This window comes from Cervus elaphus, chromosome 16 (genome assembly GCF_910594005.1).
Source record: "Cervus elaphus chromosome 16, mCerEla1.1, whole genome shotgun sequence".
Classification (NCBI taxonomy): Eukaryota; Metazoa; Chordata; class Mammalia; order Artiodactyla; family Cervidae; genus Cervus; species Cervus elaphus.
The window spans coordinates 19,653,663-19,673,837 of record NC_057830.1 but is presented as its reverse complement, the minus strand read 5'-3'; the positions used below and the strand labels follow the sequence as shown (position 1 = coordinate 19,673,837).

General features: G+C 35.1%; 1 long non-coding RNA gene across 1 annotated transcript; it reads right to left on the bottom strand.

Moving 5' to 3' along the window:
* Positions 1–1,830: 1,830 nt before the first annotated feature.
* LOC122673033 lies at positions 1,831–19,683 on the bottom strand. Its single transcript, XR_006334567.1, has 2 exons — positions 19,609–19,683; positions 1,831–1,915 (listed from the first exon to the last, which is right to left on the bottom strand). It is a non-coding gene; the product is annotated as an uncharacterized LOC122673033 (long non-coding RNA).
* Positions 19,684–20,175: the final 492 nt, after the last annotated feature.

Sequence of the window (20,175 nt, the reverse complement as noted above, 5' to 3'; positions counted from 1 at the left end):
CCAATAAGTCAGTTTTTCACATCAGGTGGCCAAAGTATTGGAGTTTCAGCTTCAGCATCAGTCCTTTCAATGAATATGCAGGACTGATATCCTTCAGGACGGACTCGTTGGATCTCCTTGCAGTCCAAGGGATATTCAAGAGTCTTCTCCAACACCACAGTTTGAAAACATCAATTCTTTGACTCTCAGCTTTCTTTATAGTCCAACTCTCAAATCCATACATGACTACTGGAAAAACCATAGATTTGACTATACAGACCTTTGTTGACAAAGTAATGTCTCTGCTTTTTAATATGCTGTCTAGGTTGGTCATAACTTTCCTTCCAAGGAGCAAGTGTCTTAATTTCATGGCTGTAGTCACCATCTGCAGTGATTTTGGAATCCCCCAAAATGAAGTCTGTCACTATTTGACTGTTTCCCCATCTATTTGTCATGAAGTGATAGGACCAGATGCCATGATCTTAGTTTTCAGAATGTTGAGTTTTAAGCCAACTTTTTCACTCTCTTCTTTCACTTTCATTAAGAGACACTTTAGTTCTTCTTCACTTTCTGCCAGAAGGGTGGTGTCATCTGCTTATCTGTGGTTACTGATAATTCTCCTGGCAGTCTTGATTCCAGCTTGTGCTCCATCCAGCCTGGCATTTCTCATGATGTACTCTGCACATAAGTTAAATAAGCAGGGTGACCATATACAGCCTCCTTTCCCGATTTGGAACCAGTCTGTTGTTCCATGTCCAGTTCTAACTGTTGCTTCCTGACCTGCATACAGATTTCTTAGGAGGCAGGTCAGGTGGTCTGGAATTCCCATCTCTTGAAGAATTTTCCACAGTTTGTGGTGATCCACACAGTAAAAGGTTTTGGCATAGTCAATAAAGCAGAAATAGATGTTTTTCTGGAACTCACTTGTTTTTCGATAATCCAGCAGATGATGGCAATTTGATCTCTGGTTCCTCAGCCTTTTCTAAATCCAGCTTGAACATCTGGAAGTTCACGGTTCATGTACTGTTGAAGCCTGGCTTGGAGAATTTTGAGCGCTACTTTATTAGTACGTGAGATGAGTGCAATTGTGCAGTAGTTTGAGCATACTTTGGCTTTCCTTTCTTTCTTTTTTTAAAATTTTATATTTTATTTTATTTTATTTTTTTCCACTTATCTTTATTCTTTGTGATTGGAAGGAAAACTGACCTTTTCCAGTCCTGTGGCCACTGATGAGTTTTCCAAATTTGCTGGCATATTGACTGCAGCGCTTTCACAGCATCATCTTTTAGGATTTGAAATAGCTCAGCTGGAATTCCATCACCTCCACTAGCTTTGTTCATAGTGGTGCTTCCTAAGGCCCACTTGACTTTGCATTCCAGGATGTCTGCCTCTAGATGAGTGATCACACCATCGTAATTATCTGGATTGTGACGATCTTTTTTGTACAGTTCTTCTGTGTATTCTTGCCACCTCTTCTTAATATCTTCTGCTTCTGTTAGGTCCATACTATTTCTGTCCTTTATTGAGCCCAGCTTTGCATGAGAAATTCCTTTGGTATCTCTAATTTTCTTGAAGAGATCTCTAGTCTTTCCCATTCTATTGTGTTACTCTATTTTTTTGCAGTGATCACTGAGGAAGGCTTTCTTATCTCTCCTTGATATTCTTTGGAACTGTGCATTCAAATGGGTAAATTTTTCTTTTTCTCCCTTGCTTTTAGCTTTTCTTCTTTTCACAGATATTTGTAAGTCCTCCTCAGGTAACCATTTTGCCTTTCTGCATTTTTTTTTTCATGGGGATGGTCTTGATCCCTGCCTACTGTACAATGTCACAAACCTCTGTCCATAGTTCTTCAGGCACTCTGTCTATCAGATCTAACCCCTTGAATCTATTTGTCACTTCCACTGTATAGTAGTAAGGAATTTGATTTAGGTCATATCTGAATGGCCCTGTGGTTTTCCCTGCTTAAAATATAGCACCTTTTAAATTCATATGTAATCTTCTCAGTGGAAAAGTTAGTCCAAGTTCTCAGTACCACTGATATAAATATTATAATCTCTTCTAGATTTTGTAATTCTAAAGCAATGTTTTCTTCATAACAAAAAGTAACATTTTTCCATTGCTTTGAAAAACAAGTTCCAAAGACATGTTTATAAAGACATTTAACATTTATTGTGATGTCATATACAATGAGAATTGCTCATTCTTTTTTATATTTCTTTGCCTTTTTTGTTACTCATGCCACCAAGCTTCCTTAAGAATTCCAGACAACTAAAGTCTTCTTGCATTTTCCTATATTTTATCTTATTCAAGAAAAGGTAATGAACAAAATGGCCTATGATGGCATATGTTAGAACTCATATATTCTTATCAGGTGATTCATTTCTTAAGAAAGATTTTAGTGAGCAATCTTACATCTGGGCATAGATAGTACATGAAAGAGAAGGGCAAGAAAGTGGAGGGGAATATAATTAAGTTAAATTCTTATTTATCCCAGTAGGAAACCAATAAGAAATTTATAAAATCACCAACTCAGTAAAGAGCTGCATACATATTTGATTTAGGGAAATCAAAATAAATAGTGGAAAACAGTAAACATGCACTAATAATTAATGTTTTCCATGTAAGGAGAGTGATTTTTGTTGACTAGAATGGAGCAGAAGATCTTTTCATTTAAAAAGTATCTTTATTATTTTATTTTTTTTAATTACATGCATTATTGCTTTTGGTAATTACAGCAAGAGAGACTTATTTAACCCATTAAGTCAATCGTGGGCCTCATAAGCTGTAATGTTGTAATACCTACAACAATTCTCCATGAGCATATGCTAAAACCTTAGGTCGCTTGCTCCTATGAAGACTTTATGTACTACTTTATTTCAATTAGAAAATATACCACCAAAACATATGCTATCACTATAGATCTCCTCTGCATGAATTAATGAAGAACACTGCTTTATGTTTTACTTGTCCCTTTTGGCTGTGATTTCTGGAAATGCTTCGCTATAGTTCTGTTTAGAGATGGTTGTGGGTGGTGGCTAAAACTGGTTATGCATCATGTCCTGTGGATCCCCTTGGATACAAATGTTTTAATTACTCCAGTGGAATGAAGTGAAAAGCCTCACTATATTGATTTGTCAGGAATAAGACATTCCTTGCTCTACTAATTCTTGGCTCTGGCTGTTTAAGAGCCATTGCTTCTTGGTTTGCAGCCTGGAATAATAAGTTACATAAATAACTTCCTTGTGGCTGATCCTCCTCCAAACCTGATGTGGTGCCACTATTCATTAATATCATGTCGGTGAGCAGACCTGCTTGGAATATGCAATGGTTTTCCTCATCTAGAAATTACAGAAACAGTGACAGGGTTAAAGAGCTGAATAAAGGTGAAATACCATTACAGGCCATGACATCATTCAGAATCTGCTTGCATAAAAAAGCTATTTTCATGATCATGGAATTACAAAAGGTTAAACCTCTTTAAAACAAATTATTTTGTTCCTTATATTGTACATACATACATACATATTGTACATACAACAATTATTATCTGCAATATTAAGGATTTAATTATGGGATAATATTTAGATTAATATACATGCATCTGTTTCACATCAAAATGAAATTATATCAATACATCGTTACTTCATCTCTTACCATACAAATACCTTGGAAACTCAGAGTACTTGCAACTCCACATTCTTTTCTGGTTAAATTCAGTGTCTCATACTGAGAGTGGAAAAGAAGCCAAATTTGTTTCCAAGCTTCAGATCATCAGATGAATGATCAGTGTGTGAGACAAACGTTAACTGTTGAGGTTCAGTCACTAAATCATGTCTGACTCGTTTGCGATCCCATGGACTGCAACAGGCCAGACTCCTCTGTCCTCCATTACATCCTGGAGTTTGCTCAATTCATGCATGTTAGGTCAGTGATGCTTTTTAGCCATCTCATCCTCTGTCACCCACTTCTGCTCCTGCCCTCAATCTTTCCCAGCATCAAGGTCTTTCCCAGTGAGTTAGCTCTTCGCACCAGGTGGCCAAAGTATTAGAGCTATAGTTTCTTAAACAATGGAGTTTTTTGTTGATCTGTGCTTATACATATGCAAGTATCACTTTAATAACCTGTTTACCAAAAGATTGTTATCTACTCCTTGTGATATATTTAGGAAAGAATATCTGCATTGTTAAATCATCTGCCAAAATGAAACAGCAGTTATGAAGATTCCAGGTCTCAGATTAGGAAAGGGAAAAGAATCACAGTTTCTCTACCTTCTCTTTCTACTAGATTAAGCATTACCTAATTGATTTGAAATAACAGGGTTTCTAAAAAATTATAAAATTCTGTTACTCTAGAATATTTTGGAAATCCTAAAAGCTATAATATTGGTGTTGATACTATTTGGCTTTAAAATTTCTAAACAAACAGATTCTTTATTTATGGAAATTAATTCATTTGAATAATGGTGAAAAATGTTATTCCAAAGACCTCAACAGTTCCAAATATATAAGAATCACTTATTCAAAGAAGCTTCTTATGCAAATATACAATTGTTCAGTGTTATTCTGTCATACAGAAGTTAACAAAGGAATAACAGAGGGCGGTATGCCCTTTTAGTGGAAACAATGCTTCAGATTTATTATTATTTAGGCTTAAAATGTTTAAAAAATTTTTATTTTGTATTCGAGTGTACTTGATTTATAATGTTGTTTTAGTTCCAAGTGTACAGCAGAGTGGTTCAGTTATACATATGTCTATTCTTTCTCAAATTCTTTTCCCATTTGGGTTATTACAGAATATTAAGTAGAGTTCTCTGTGCTATTCAGTTGATTATCTATTTTATATATAGTAGTGTGTATATGTTAATTCAAAACTCCTAATATATCTGTGCTTTGGTAACCATAAATTTATTTCCTAAGTCTGTGAGTCTGTTACTGTTTTGTAAATAAGTTCATTTGTATTATTTTTTAAAATTCTACATATATAAGGAATATCATATGGTAGCGACCCCATGGACTGCAGTCTTCTAAGCTCCTCCATCCATGGGATTTTCCAGGCAAGGGTACTGGAGGGAGTTGCCATTGCCTTCACCGTAACTATGTGCAACCCACACTTAAGAAGTGGAAAGTTAGGTTTCACCTCCTTGTGGGCAAAAAATGTAAATACTTTGGCATTGTTCTCCATGGGAGTTTTGTTCTCCAAGAGTTTATTCAGTAATATTTATATTGGTATAAACTTATGAATATTTATACTTTTGATTATAATGTGATACTCTATTAATTTTTTGCTCAAATTATTCCAGATTTTATCACTGGGGACTCTTTCAGTTGACTCCTATGTCTTATTTACATACTCCAGTCATTGTGCTTTTTTATTTTACTTTGTTTTAGAGTAATTCTTTTCTGGTGCTCCAGGAACATTTTATATAAGACTCCTTTTTTTTTTTTTTTCCTTTAAATTGGAGAATGCTATTAGGTAATAAGATATGAGTTTCAGGTATAATCTTTATTACTAGGGTGTCATTGCTTATAGGTCTTCTCAGCTGACAGAGCATCGGGATATATATGTGTATACTAATCCATGCTTAGGCACAAACTATAACATATAACATATGTTATAACATATCCATTTGTGTCTAGTTTAAGCTAGACATGAGTTTACGCTGATGTTTCCAACTCTAAGCCATTAGCATATGTGTTTTCTAACCCTCTCCCCTTACTAAATGTTATCTATTCCAACAGTTAGAAACCTGCTTTCAGCTGTCCATCAGTCATTTAATTAATTGCTTAATTAAAAAGACCCTGATGCTGGGAAAGATTGAAGGCAGGAAGAGAAGGGGATGCAGAGAATGAGATGGCTGGATGGCATCACCGACTCAAAGGACATGAGTTTGAGTAAACTCCCGGAGTTGGTGATGGACAGGGAGGCCTGGCGTGCTGCAGTCCACGGGGTTGCAAAGAGTCGGACACGACTGAGTGACTGAACTGAAATGAGTATAGGTATATTATGGTTTTAGAATCGTTAACCTCTACCCTTGTAAGGAAAAACTTTGTCAATTAATACAGCCAGCAGTCATTTTGTGCAACTCTGTTGCCTTTAGCTTTGTAATCCCCTCTTCCTAAAGTTTGTTGCTATATTTTCCCCCTTTCCTCTTTAGTGGTGCCATTTTACACATGTTTAACACAGTAAGATTATTTTATCACAGTTACCACTCTATCCTGGGACTCCTGGACTCCCCAAATGATCTTTTCTTAATTTGCATACAGTGAGGTTCACTCTTTGTCAGGTAAAGATCTAAGTGTTAGTGGCTCAGTGGTGTCCCCGTGGATTTGGCGACCCCATGGACTGTAGCCCACCAGGCTCTGCTGTCCATGGGGTTCTCCAGGCAAGAATACTGCAGTAGGTTGCCATTCACTTCTCCAGGGGATCTTCCCAAGTCAGCGATTCAACCTGAGTCTCCAGAATTGCAGGCAGATTCTTTATAGTCTGAGCCACCAGGGAAGCCCAAAGATCTAAGGTTTTTGACAAATGCATAGTGTCATGTATCTAGCACTCCAGTATCAAACAGAAGAGTTTCAGTACCCTAAAAGATTCCCTGTGACTCATCTAGTGAGCCCTCTCACTGTCCTCCCAAATCCCTGGTAAGCACTGATGTGTATATATTGAGTTGGCCAAAGAAGTTCATTCAGGTTTTCCTGTAATATGGAATATATAATATAGAGAATATTCCATATGTAATATGGAAAAACCTGAATGAACTTCTTTGGCCAACCCAACAGTTTCTGCAATTTTGTCTTTACAAAATTTCAAATAAATGATACTGTATATATAACACTGTTAGTTTGGCTACTTTCACATGCAAACTATATTTAAGATGCATTCATGGCTTAGTTTGGTTTGATAATTTGTTGTTTTTTATTATTGAACAGTATTCCATTTTATGGATGTCCCTAAATTTGCATATCTATTCAGTTTATTGAAAGACATCATGATTGATTCATCATTTTTAGTGATTATGAATAGAACTGCTAGAAACCTTTGCATGCATGTGTTTTTAAATCTGTTGGAAATACCTAAGATCTAGTAGGCTGTGTTTAGCTTTGTCAAAAACTACCAAACTGTATTCCAAAGTGGCCATACCTTTTCATATTGCTCCCAGGGATGAATGAGTCCCTGTTGTTCTGTATTTCACCAGCAATTTGTGTTGTAAGATTTTAGATTTCCAGGCATTAGAATAACTTATTGCAATTTTTAGTTTGCATTAATGGCAAATGATGTTGAGTGTGTTTTCATGTTTATTTTCCATTTGTATATATTCTTGATTAAATGCTGTTTAAAATATTTTGCCCGCTTTTAGTTTTTTCTTGTATTTTACAAGTTCTTTGTGTATGTTAGATATGTTTCTCTTATCAGTTATGTATTTTGGAAATATTTTCTCCCGGTTTATGACCTGTTTACTAAAATTTTAAGAATGTCTTTGACAGAGGAGTTTTTCATATTAATAAACTCCAACTTCTTTTTCTTTCATGGGTCATGTTTTCACTATTGTATCTAAGATTGTCTCGTATACTTTGTTTTTCTAAGCTTATCCTTTCACATACTATAATGGTCCAGTTTTAGTAAACTTTTATGTAGTGTGTGAAGTCTATTTCTGGATTCTTTTTTTCTTTTCTTTAGCATATGGATGTCCAGTAGTTCCAGCACCAGTTATTGAAAAGACTGTTCTTTCTCTTGCCCTTTATGCCTCTGTTAAAAATCAATCAATTGAATATGGTTGTATGGGTCCAACTCTGGGATCTTTATTCTGTTTTACTCTTCTATGTCTGTTATTTCACCATACTTTATTATTTGCTATAGCTTTATGCTAAGTATTGAAATTGAACTGTGTGAGTCTTTTAATTTTGTTCTTCTTTAGTTTATACTGATTATTCTAGGTCTTTTATCTTTCCATAAAAACTGTTGAATCAGTTTGTGAGTATCTACAAAATGGTTTCCTGAGATTTTAATTGGCTTGCATTGAATCTATAGATCAATTTGGTCAGAATTGGGATCTTACCAATATCAAGTGTTATAATCTAGAAACATAGAATATATCTCCATTTGCTTAGATACTGTTTGAGTTCTTTCATCATTGTTTTATAGTTTTCCACATACAGGCCCTGTATATATTTTGTTAGATTAATATGATTCCTTCTCTATTTCTTATGACATTTGTTATTTCCAAAAATAACAGACATATAAACATATGTTGTAATCACCTAATATATTTGTACTATTGTTTTTAAAGAAACACAGCTTTCACATCAAGTAATAACAAAATGTTTTATTTTACTGTCATCCCTTTCCTTTTCACTTTTTTATTTCTTTATATAGATCAAAGTTTACCATGTACCTTCTTTGAAAGTTGTTTTTTTTTTCCTGCAGTTTCAATATGATATACCTAGGTGTGGCTTATTTGCTATGTATCTTGGTGTTCTCTGGGCTTCCTGAATCTGTTGCTTGATTGTCATACTTAATTTTGAAAAGCTCTTTGCCATTATTACTTCATATATTTCTTCTGCTCTATTTTCTCTTTTTTGTATTCCATTTACACATTATGTTCTTTTTTTATATTGTCCCATCATCCTTGGAAGTTAGTTTTGGGTTTTCATTCTTTTTTTCTTTTTGGATTTCAGACTAGGTATTCTCTGTTGCCCTACCTCCAAGACCACTGATCCTTTCTCAGCCTTTTTGAATCCATTGATGAACCTGTAGAAGGCATTCTTCACTTTTGTTATAGTAGTTTTTTATTTCTAGCATTTCATTTTACTGCTTTTTGAGACAGTTTACATACTTTAGTCATCTGTCTCACATGTTGTGTACTTTTTCCATTAGAAACCTTAACATATTGATCATATCATGGTCATTATATATTCCCTGCCTGATCATTCTAACATACTTTTCACATCTCAGTCTGGTTTTGATGACTACTTTGTTTTCTAAAGCTATGTTGCTTTTTATTGCCCTTGGCATGCTTTATAATTTTTTTGAAAGCTAGATATGGTTTTTATGGGGGAAGGGTGAATATTAACTGAAGAAAATAGATATTTAGAGTGAGTACTTACATTGTTCTGGCTAAGAATTGAGTTGTTTTTATTGTAAGTAGAGGTTAGTCTTTAAAATCATCTTGTGTGCTTTTTGCTGCCTCCTCATCACTTTGGGCTTCCATAAGTACTCCTCAGAGACAGTGTCTTGCAGCTTGTTCAACTGTAATTTGCCGTTTTACTGGGTCTCTTTTGGTGTGTGGTTGGGTGAAGTGAAGAGGGAGTATTCTGTAATCTTCGGGTTGGATCTCAGTCTTTTAGTAAGCCTGGGTCTCCGTACTAATACCCTTATACGTGTTACTCATTGGTTTAGCATTCTCCCTTCCTCTTCTTTCTTTTCCTGATTGCAATGTTCCCAATCTATTTTCTTGGACCCTTGACCCCTGTTGACTATTTTTTTCCTCTTGTGTGATATAGAAACCCTAGAGGTGGCTGGAGTTGGAGAAATTTCCTTTCTCCAACTGTGAAAGACGCTGGTAAAGTCTTTTCCCTTTGAGTGTAGGCCTTTCCTGTAGAAAAGTCTCTTGAGTATATTTCATAATGATTATTCTTCTCTTCCCCCTGACAGTTCACAGTAAACATCTAGCAATTCTTCAAAACTGCTATTTAAGTGTTTCTATCAGTTTAGGTAATCAGATCTCTTCAGTGTTAGGCAATGCGCCTTTCTCTCCACTCTTGAAAGTGGTAGTTTGCCTTGCAACCTCAATTCTCTGATGGATCTTTGAAAAGTCATTGATTTTCAGGTGGCTGATATTTTTCTTGCTTTAAGTACAGGAGTGGCAACTTCCAAACTCTTTTATTTTTCTTTTCCTCCTTGGTCAAACAGCACAGATATGGGATCCCAGTTCCCAACCAGGGATAGAACCTGGACCCTTGGCCATGGAATTGTAGAATCCTAACCACTGGACTGCCAGGGAATTCCCCAAACTCTATATGTGGAAGCTGAAATTTGAAATCGATATCCTTTTATTGAAGAGAACTTGTATTATTTGTGTCTGCAGGAAGAGAACAGGTTGAAGGTGGATGATTTTATTATGGTGGATAGTGTTTCAAATATTTATTTAAAATCAGATTCAAAACTAGAATATATTTTTGCGGTAATGACATAAGTGACAGTCATTTTAAAAAAAGGTAACTATTTTTTTCTCTATATTTTCCATCAGAAAAAAAACTCCATTTCTTGACAAACTTTATACATTTGTTAGCAGGTACTGAAGTTCATATGAATTTTCTCTAATTTAGTGCTAAGTTGGCATAAGACAAAACTTTAATGTTATTTTTTCTTACATCATTGACTTAGTTTTTAAAGTAAATATAAAATTAAGAGATGGCTTCAAATACATGAATAGGAGGATCTCTAGCTGTTAAAGATTCCATTATAGGTCCTCTGGGTAAATGCCTCATTCCCTTCTAGGCCCTTCTGATGCAATTCTGTATTCAGAGTTAATGAACCATAGAAAGCCTATTTGGGAAAAATGACAAGTTTGCAGGGGAGTGAGACAATAGAATTCTTACTAAATAGTTAAGAATCAAAAAGATAAATCTGGGATCCCTACTGTTTATGAAGTCCAGTTAGATAACCTTTGAAATTACATTGATATTTAAAAATGTTAATACAAATAACATTTTTACTAAATAGATAATAAAAGCTTATGTTTAAATGCTTGGGCAAGAAAAGATGTCAATTCAATTATTTAGTCAGAAAATCATCAATTTTTTATTTCAACTTTATTTCCAGCTTCTTCTCATCTCACATATTGAGTCCTAAGTAACTTTATGATTCTAGGAAGCATTTGGAGAAGGAAGTGGTAACCCACTCCAGTATTCTTGCCTAGTGCATCCTGTGGACAGAGGAGCCTGGTGGGCTGCTGTCCATAGGGTCGCACAGAGTTGGACACGACTGAAGTGACTTAGCATGCGTGCATGCATTGGAGAAGGAAATGGCAACCCACTCCAGTGTTCCTGCCTGGAGAATCCCAGGGATGGAGGAGCCTGGTGGGCTGCCGTCTATGGGGTCGCACAGAGTCGGACACGACTGAAGCGACTTAGCAGCAATAGCAGCAGCAGGAAGCATTTGGGCTTCCCTGGTGGCTCAGATGATAAAGAATCTGCCTGCAACGCAGGAGAACCGGGTTTGATCCCTGGGTTGGGAAGATCCCCTGGAGAAGGGAATGGCAATCCATTCCAGTATTCTTGCCTGGAGAATTCCATGGGCAGAGGAGACTGGTAGGCTTCAGTCTATGGGGTTGCAAAGAGTTGGACATGACTGAATGACTAACACTTTGACTTTCAGGAAGCATTTAATATAAAAAAGCATTCTTGTTGTTATAAATAATTAAATAGATACAATAAATATTTCTACATAATTCACATACACATATGCCTAAACACAAATATATGTAATGTCTAAAATTGTGTTCAGTTTTAATGTCCAGGCTAATGGTAACCACATGAAATGTTGAAAAGTTTGTTGCAGTAAGTCATGGGAGCTAATTTATTTCTGGGAAATAGTGTAAGATATTTTAAATAATACTTCTCAAATTTGAGATCATCCTAGCAAGGATTTTCATAAAGGATGTCCCCTCTATATTCTTCTTACAAGGGGGTAAATGTTTTCCCAAATAGGTTCAGAAAGAATATTGACAGAACAGACATATTAAAATGACCCAGACTGCCTGCAGTCTAATATTTTGAAAGACAAGTGGCTCTAAAATATTAATAAAAAAAAATACAAAGAGCAAATGAATGTGGATGATAAAATTTTATGTAAACTGCAAATTGCACAGCAAACAGGTTTGATCAGAAGATATGGAATCAGGAGGAGGGTGGAGAGAAAGACAGGGAAAATAATTCTTCTTCAGATATTATGGGAAAAGTAGGAGTTAGAATTAGGAGTTAGTTTTATAACTAAAAGATAAGTGTATGAATTTCAGTTTCATGTGTATGATTCTTGAAGGGAGGTTAGTGTGAATAAATTGCTTAGATTTGATTCCTGGCCCTACTGCTTCACAGTGGTATAATTTTGAAGAATGACTCAGTTTCCTAATCCTGAGATCATAAATATAGCAGTGTCTCACAATCATATGGTCATTAGGATGATTAGATGATAAAATAAATGGGTTTAGGAGAGTACTCTGCGCTTAATAAATGCTCAGTAGATGTTAGTCTCCACTATTACAAGCTATAGCAATAATATGTGAAATGCTGATGAGAAATACATATGTGTATAGTAAAGTATGTATGCAATAGGCTTTAATAAAATTATATTTTATATATGTGGAAGATATGTTAAGCATACATACATATTTTATTTTTAAAATTAACATTTATGTACAAATACTTAGATTATTGGTCTGGTGTATTTTATAAAGTTGAGTCTATTCAATAGATTATGTTATTTTCAACTTGTATATTTATCCTTCTATTGGTTAAAGTCATACATCTAAAGGAAAAACCAATTAAACATTTTATTTTAAATCACCTAACACTTGGGTACCAAAATTTAGAGAACAAAAATTACTATTTCTTGATTGGGCAACATTTAATAGGCATAATAGTACTGAGTGTTGTACATACTTGACCAGCACATGAATGTTAATTTAATCTACTTTTTGTGAAAAAGTATTCATGAATTCCATTAAGGGCATATTTTATAGAAAGATTAATAGGCTTTTATTGTAATTACTCAAGTTGATCCTACTTGCAATCCAGATTCAGCAAATAGTTATCTACTTTCTATTTCAGGTTTATTATATTTCTTGAAATGAGGAAATCTATAAAAGATTGCTATACTCTGGTTGTTTTTCATCCCTTGCTGTAGTTTAGCAAACCACACACTCACAGACACACATGCACACGTATGGCCACATACATGTCTAACGCACTATTTCGCTATTTCAAGTGAGGTAGAAACAGGTCAACTCTAGAGATACAAAGTGTTATTAGAATGGCAGCACAATTTATTACATAACCTGGGATATTCTGAAAGTGAAAGGTACCTCCATTTGTAAATACACTATAAAGGTGCTCCATTTGTAACAACATGATACTCAGAAACTTCAAAACATGACTGAAGAAACAAATTATTTATTAAAGAATTGCAAAGGGACCTAAGAGTAAGTTTAAGTGTGTTCATCTGTACATATGAAAACTGCACATATTATTGACTCATGTATAACTCTTCACTATAAAATCCTAAAGGTGATATCCTCATAAGAAATCTCCATCGTTAAATAACAATTGTGTAAATGTTGTACTGGCTATAACTTGTGACTTCCACCCATTAGTTTTACTTTTAGATTTTGTACTCTAATATATACGTCTTCTGTTTTCTTTATTTGAAGATCTTTCAAATATTTTAAAGAGCTACTACATTCTCTATTAAGATAGTAATTTTAAGAAGGAAGGAAATGACCCCAGTTCTTTTAATTATTTTGGTAATCTTTCCAAATTTTTCCTTACAGAAGTGATCACAGTAGATGTGGTCTCATTTTTGCAAATGTCAGTGAGTTTGTATATCATTTCTTCTGCTTATTATATTGTAATTAATCCACCTTAAAGCTAACGTTATTTCATATATATTTAACTTTAGACTTTGAATGCAATTACTTTAATATGTGTGTGTGTGTATATGTGGGCTATGCATTCCAAAGGCTCACAGCCTGCATAATTATTTACCAAAATTACACTGCTTATTTTTGGAAAGTAAATGGTTTACTCATTACTCTGTCAGTCTGCCCCGTCCTCAAACATTATACAACCTGTGTTCATATTCCAGTACAGTTAAATTGTCAAACAAACCTCTTAAACCTCCTTCAAAAAAATGCAGCTCAGAGACAAAACTGACAGTAATCATCACATACATCACACAGCATGAGAGGCTCTTTTGTATTAGCAACATGAAGACTCTGTGTAACCAAAATACTTAGGCAACTCAACTGAAAATGTTAAAGGTGATAAGGGAAGGTTGGTTATTCTTTTAATAGAATTATAAAATAATGAGAAAGAAATTTGGAAATACATATTGAGGAAAACAGATTGACATAAAAGAAGTATCCTTAGTGCAGAAGTCATGCTTGGTACTTTTAATTAAGCATATTGTATATATAACATTGATTCACAGACTGATTTATATATTGTATAAATATATATGTTTGACATCTATGCAATAAAATATTTGATAAATTAAAATCACATTTCATAACAAAAATCTTACTCATCCACTAAAGCGACACATATTTTGAAAGAGCCTGAAGATCTAATTAGCTTTTAGAATCCTAGAGTCATATTCTCTATTAAATAGATTTATGAGTTTAGGTAACTCGTTTAACGTCTCTTGGCTTATTTGCATACTTTAAATTGGAGGATTTGGACTAAATAACCTTTAACTTTCCTTCAAACTTGAATAATCTATGACTGGTTAAAAGAGATTGTAAAGAGAAGTTAAAATTTTTTTCAAACTTCAGGATGTGTAAAATCCTGAGGTTATTGCCTGTCCACCAACTTTTCTGAGTTTGCAGCCTCTTCAGACCAGAAAACGGTTGTATGGTACTATTTTTTCAAGTGGAATCCCTTGGTCTACAACTCTATGATTCGTAACTCATGCCTCTGTATCTAAATCTCATTCAATAACCCATGTGGATCCTTGACACCCCCACTTGAACAATCATAACCACATCTGACTCTATCCCCACATCCCTTGCCAAATGGAAAGCAGACACTTCAAAGACCCGATAACTCCCTTTTCTGCTGGCATCCTAAGAGGAGTTTCAAACTGCTGTCTAGACCATGGTACTGCTTGTGCAAGAAATGGCAGTAGTTTTCTCTCCATATTTCTGATATAACATAGGGTCATGGCCTTCTGGGCATGAAACAGCCATCTATTGTTGAGAAGCTAAAGCCAAAATGCAAGATTCTGGTTATGGCTGCCATTCATTTATTTTTTCCAAAATTATTTATTTATTTGGCTGCTCTGGGTCTTAGTTGCAGCGTATAGGATCTGCACTGTGGCATGAAGGGTCTTTAGTTAAGGCATGTGAACTCTTAGTTGTGGCATGTGGGATCTAGGTTCCCTGACCAGGGATTGAACCCTAGCCCCATGCATGGGTCTTAGCTACTTGACTACCAGGGAAGTCCTTACCATTCATTTATTTTTCTGCAGTTCTTCCTCCTGTCCCTTTTTGTCACATGGTCAATACTCCTCCATCATTTTAAATTGTTTGTTCCAAAATATCCCATTTTTTTAATAAATTTTCACAATCTTGAGAAAAATTTTCCACTTCTTAGTAACATCAGAAATCTGATAATTCCCCAAGATCATTGCCTGTTTGTTATGCTTCCTGGGAGAGTCAGGTTGATCTTCTCTACCCCACCTACAAGAAAACACCAAAAGTAAATGTTAAACAATGAAAGGGTTTTGTCTCCCCTACTTCCACCCCATTTTTACTTGTCCCTTTCAAAAAGTTAGTACACTTTATTTACTTTTTTTTTTATTAGTTTTAGGTTTAGTGAAAAATTGAGTGGAACATACAGAATATGTCCATATCTCTGCCCCCACCTCTCCTATTTCCTTGGTTGTTAACATTTTACACTTAGTTTGTTGCATTTGTTGGAAGCTAACATTGATACATCATTATTAACAAAAGTTTGTAGTTTAAGGTAGTATTTACTCTTTGTGCTGTATAATTGAGTTTGGGCAAATGTAATGAATCCATGTATAATAATGCCATGTATCCACAATTATAGTATTATTCAGAATAGCTTTATAGCCCTAAAAATCACCTGCACTCCACTGGTTCATCCATCCTGCTCTCCTTACCCCCAAACCCCTAGCAACTCACCACTGATCTTTTTACTGTCTCCATAGTTTTGACTTTTCTGAATATCATATAGTTGGAACCATCCAATATGAGGCATTTTCAGATTTACTTCTTTCACCTATCAGCCTATATATGTTTCCTCCATGTCTTTTCAATGGTTTGATAACTCATTTCTTTTTAGTGCTGAATAATATTCCACTGTATGGATGTACAACACTTTTTTATCCATTTACCTATTGAAAAGCAACTTGGTAGCTTTCAGGTTTCAGCATTTATGAATAAAGTTGATATAAACATTCAAGTGCAGGCTTCTGTATGGACATGGGTTTCAACTAATTTGGATAAATACCAAGAAGTATGATTACTGAATCTTATGATAAATGTATGTTTAGTTGTATAAGAAACTGTCAAATTCTATTCAGAAAAGTAGCTGTCCATTTGCATAACCTCTAGCAATGAAGTTGCTTCACAACATTGCCAGCATTTTGTCTGTCAGTATTCTTGATTTTGGCCATTCTAATAGGTGTATAGTTGAATCATACTGTTGCTTTAATTTGTATCTCCTTGATGACATATGAGTTGGGGCATGTGATCATATACTTGTTTGCCACCTGTATATCATCTTAGGTGAGATATCTGTTAAGGTTTTTGACCCACATTTTCTTTTTTACTGCAAAATTTTTAAAACATTTTCTTTTCCATTTATAGTATAAGATATTGAATATAGTTCCCTGTGCTATACAGTATATCCTTATTGTTTATCTGCTAATCTGAAACTCCTAGTTGGTCTCTCCCTCATTTTCCCCTTTGGTAACCATAAGTTTGCTGTCTATGTCTGTGAGTCTGTTTTTGTTTTGCAAACAAGTTCATTTATGTCATTTTTTAGATTACATATATAAGTTATATCATGTGGTATTTGTCTTCCTTTTTTTGATTTAGTACTTTGTATGATAATTTCTAAGTCCACCCATGTTGCTGAAAATGGCATTGTTTCATTCTTTTTATGGCCAAGTAATATTTCATTATATGCATTTTCTTTATTCCTCTGTTGATGTACATTTAGGTTGCTTCCATGTCTTGGCTACTATAAATAATGCTGATATAAACACTGGGGTTCATGTATCTTTTCAAATTAGAGTTTTCTTAGGATATTCCCAGGAGTTGGATTACTGGATCATGTTGTAACTTAGTAATTTTAAGTTTTTAAGAAACCTCCATACTGTTCTCCATATTAGTTGCACTAATTCACATTGCCACCAAAAGAGTAGGAGGGTTTCATTTTCTCCAAAACCTCTCAAGCATTTTTTATTTACAGATTTTTTTTTTTTTTGATGAGTGCCATTTTGACTGGTTTGAGATGATACCTCATTGTAGTTTTGATTTGCATCTCTCCAATAATTTGTGATGTTGAGCATCTTTTCATGTGCCTGTTGGCCATCTGTGTTTTCTTTTGCAAACTGTCTATTTAGGTCTTCTGCCCAGTTTCTGATTGGTTTGTATTTGATATTAATCTGATTATATATTTTGGAATTAAAGGTCTTGACGATCACTTCCATTGTGAATATTTTCTCCCATTCCACAGATCGTCTTTTCCTTTTGCTTATTGTTTCCTTTTCAGTGCAAATGCTTTTAAGTTTAATTAGGCTCCACTTCTTTATTTTTACTTTTATTTTGTTTACTCTGGGAGATGAATCCAAAAAAGTATTACTGTGATATATTTTAAAAAGTGTTCTACCAAACTATTTTAAAAAGTGTTCTATTCCTCTAGGAGTTTTACAGTATCTGGTCTTACATATAGGTCTTTAATCCATTTGAAGTTTATTTCCATATATGATGTTTCACATTGTTCTGCTGCTGCTGTTGCTAAGTCGCTTCAGTCAGGTCCAACTCTGTGCGATCCATAGACGGCAGCCCACCAGGATCCCTCATCCCTGGGATTCTCCAGGCAGGAACACTGGAGTGGGTTGCCATTTCCTTCTCCAATGCATGAAAGTGAAAAGTGAATGTGAAGTTGCTCAGTCGTACCTGACTCAGTGACCCCATGGACTGCAGCCTACCAGACTCCTCCGTCCATGGGATTTTCCAGGCAAAAGTACTGGAGTGGGGTGCCATTGCCTTCTCCGTCATATTGTTCTAATTTCACTCTTTTACAAGTAGTTGTCCAGTTTTCCTGGAACCACTTGAACAGACTATCTTTTCTCTTCTGTCTTTATATTCTTGACTCCTTTGTTGAAACTTAATTGACCGTAAGTGCACTGGCTTATTTCTGGGCATTCTATTCTGTTCCATTGATTTTTGTGTCTGCTTTTGTGCCTGTACTATACTGTTTTAATTACTGTAGCTTTGTAGTATAAAGTCAGGGAGTGTGATTCCTCCAGCTCCGTTCTTCTTTGACAACACTGAGGAGATGGTTATATTAATTGTGTATATGAACTGTACATCCTGCAGTCTTGCTATAACTGTTTACTAGTTCCAAAAGTTGGTTTGTGAATACTTTTCATTTTTGTCTATAGATGATCATATCATTTTCCTTTTCCTCAAATTTTAATTGGGCTTTTTTCCCTATTATTGAGTTGTAAAAGTTACTTGTGAATTTTGTATATCAATCTTTTAGCAGATATATGTTTTGCAAATATTCTTCTCCAGTGTGTGTCTTGTTTATCAACCTCTTAATCCCAATCCATTTTAAAATCTGCTCTGTGGCTCTTGGTCTTCCCTGATTCCTAGATTAAAAACTCAGCAAGGCCCCATAATTTCGAGAAACAAATTTTTCTGTGGCCATTTAAATCACAAAACAACCCTGATTTCATTTAATATACTGCTCAGATTCATTTAATATACTGCTCAGATTCATTTAATAATTGAAATTTGATTGTTTCTTTAGAGTTGTATTTTTCTTCCTCAATATCTCTCAAATTTTGCTGTGGAGGCTAGGTTAGCCACTTCTTTCTTTTCCCACTTGGTATTTCTGCATTATCTCACAAAACATATATTTACCAATGCTTTTAGGAGTTGGATCATCAAGAGGTCCCAATGATTTAGTGTTGACACTTTTTAGTCTAGATTTCAAAGTGGACTTTTCCTTTCCTGAGTGCATTCATGAAGTGTTTTTTTGCCATCCTCTTTCCCTCCCCCCACCATTATAAGCTGAACTGTGTACCCCTTAAATCCTTAAGTTGACACCATAACTCCCAGTAATTCAAAATGCTACTGTGTTTGTACATAAGGCCTTTACAGATGTAAGTTAAAATAAGGGTATTAAGGTGGGATCTAATCCAATCTGCTTCTGTTAGGTCCATACAATTTCTGTCCTTTATTGAACCCAGATTTGCATGAAAATTTCCCTTTGTATCTCTACTTTTCTTGAAGACATTTCTAGACTTTCCCATTCTATTTTTTCCCTCTATTTCTTAGCATTGATCATTGAGGAAGGTTTTCATATATCTCCTTGCTATCCTTTGGAACTCTGCATTCAAATGGGTATATCTTTCCTTTTCTCCTTTGCCTTTAGCTTCTCTTCTTTTCACAGCTATTTGGAATTCCTCCTTAGACAGCCATTTTGATTTTCTGCATTTATATATTTTGGGGGGATGGTCTTGATCCCTGTCTCCTGTACAGTGTCACAAAGCTCTATCCATAGTCCTTCAGGCACTCTGTCTATCAGATCTAACTCCTTGAATCTATTTCTCACTTCCAATGTATATTCATAAGGGACTTGATTTAGGTCATACCTGAATGGTCTAGTGGTTTTCCCTACTTTCTTCAATTTAAGTATGAATTTGGCAATGAGGAGTTCATGATCTGAGCCACAGTCAGCTCCCTGTCTTGTTTTTGCTAACTGAATAGAGCGTCTCCATGTTTGGCTGCAATGAACATAGTCCATCTGATTTAGGTATTGACCATCTGGTGATGTCCATGTATAGAGTTTTCTCTTTTGTTGTTGGAAGAGGGTGTTTGCTACGAACAGTGTGTTCTCTTGGCAAAACTCTATTAGCCTTTATCCTGCTTCATTCTGTTCTCCAAGGCCAAATTTGCCTGTTACTCCAGGTGTTTCTTGACTTCCTACTTTAGCATTCCAGTCCCCTATAATGAAAAGGACATCTTTTTGGGGTGTTAGTTCTAGAAGGTCTTGTAGGTCTTCACAGAACCGTTCAACTTCAGCTTCTTCAGTATTACTGGTTGGGGCATAGACTTGGATTACTCTGATACTGAAAGGTTTGCCTTGGAAATGAACAGAGATCATTATGTCATTTTTGAGATTGCATCCAAGTACTGCGCTTCAGACCATTTTGTTGATT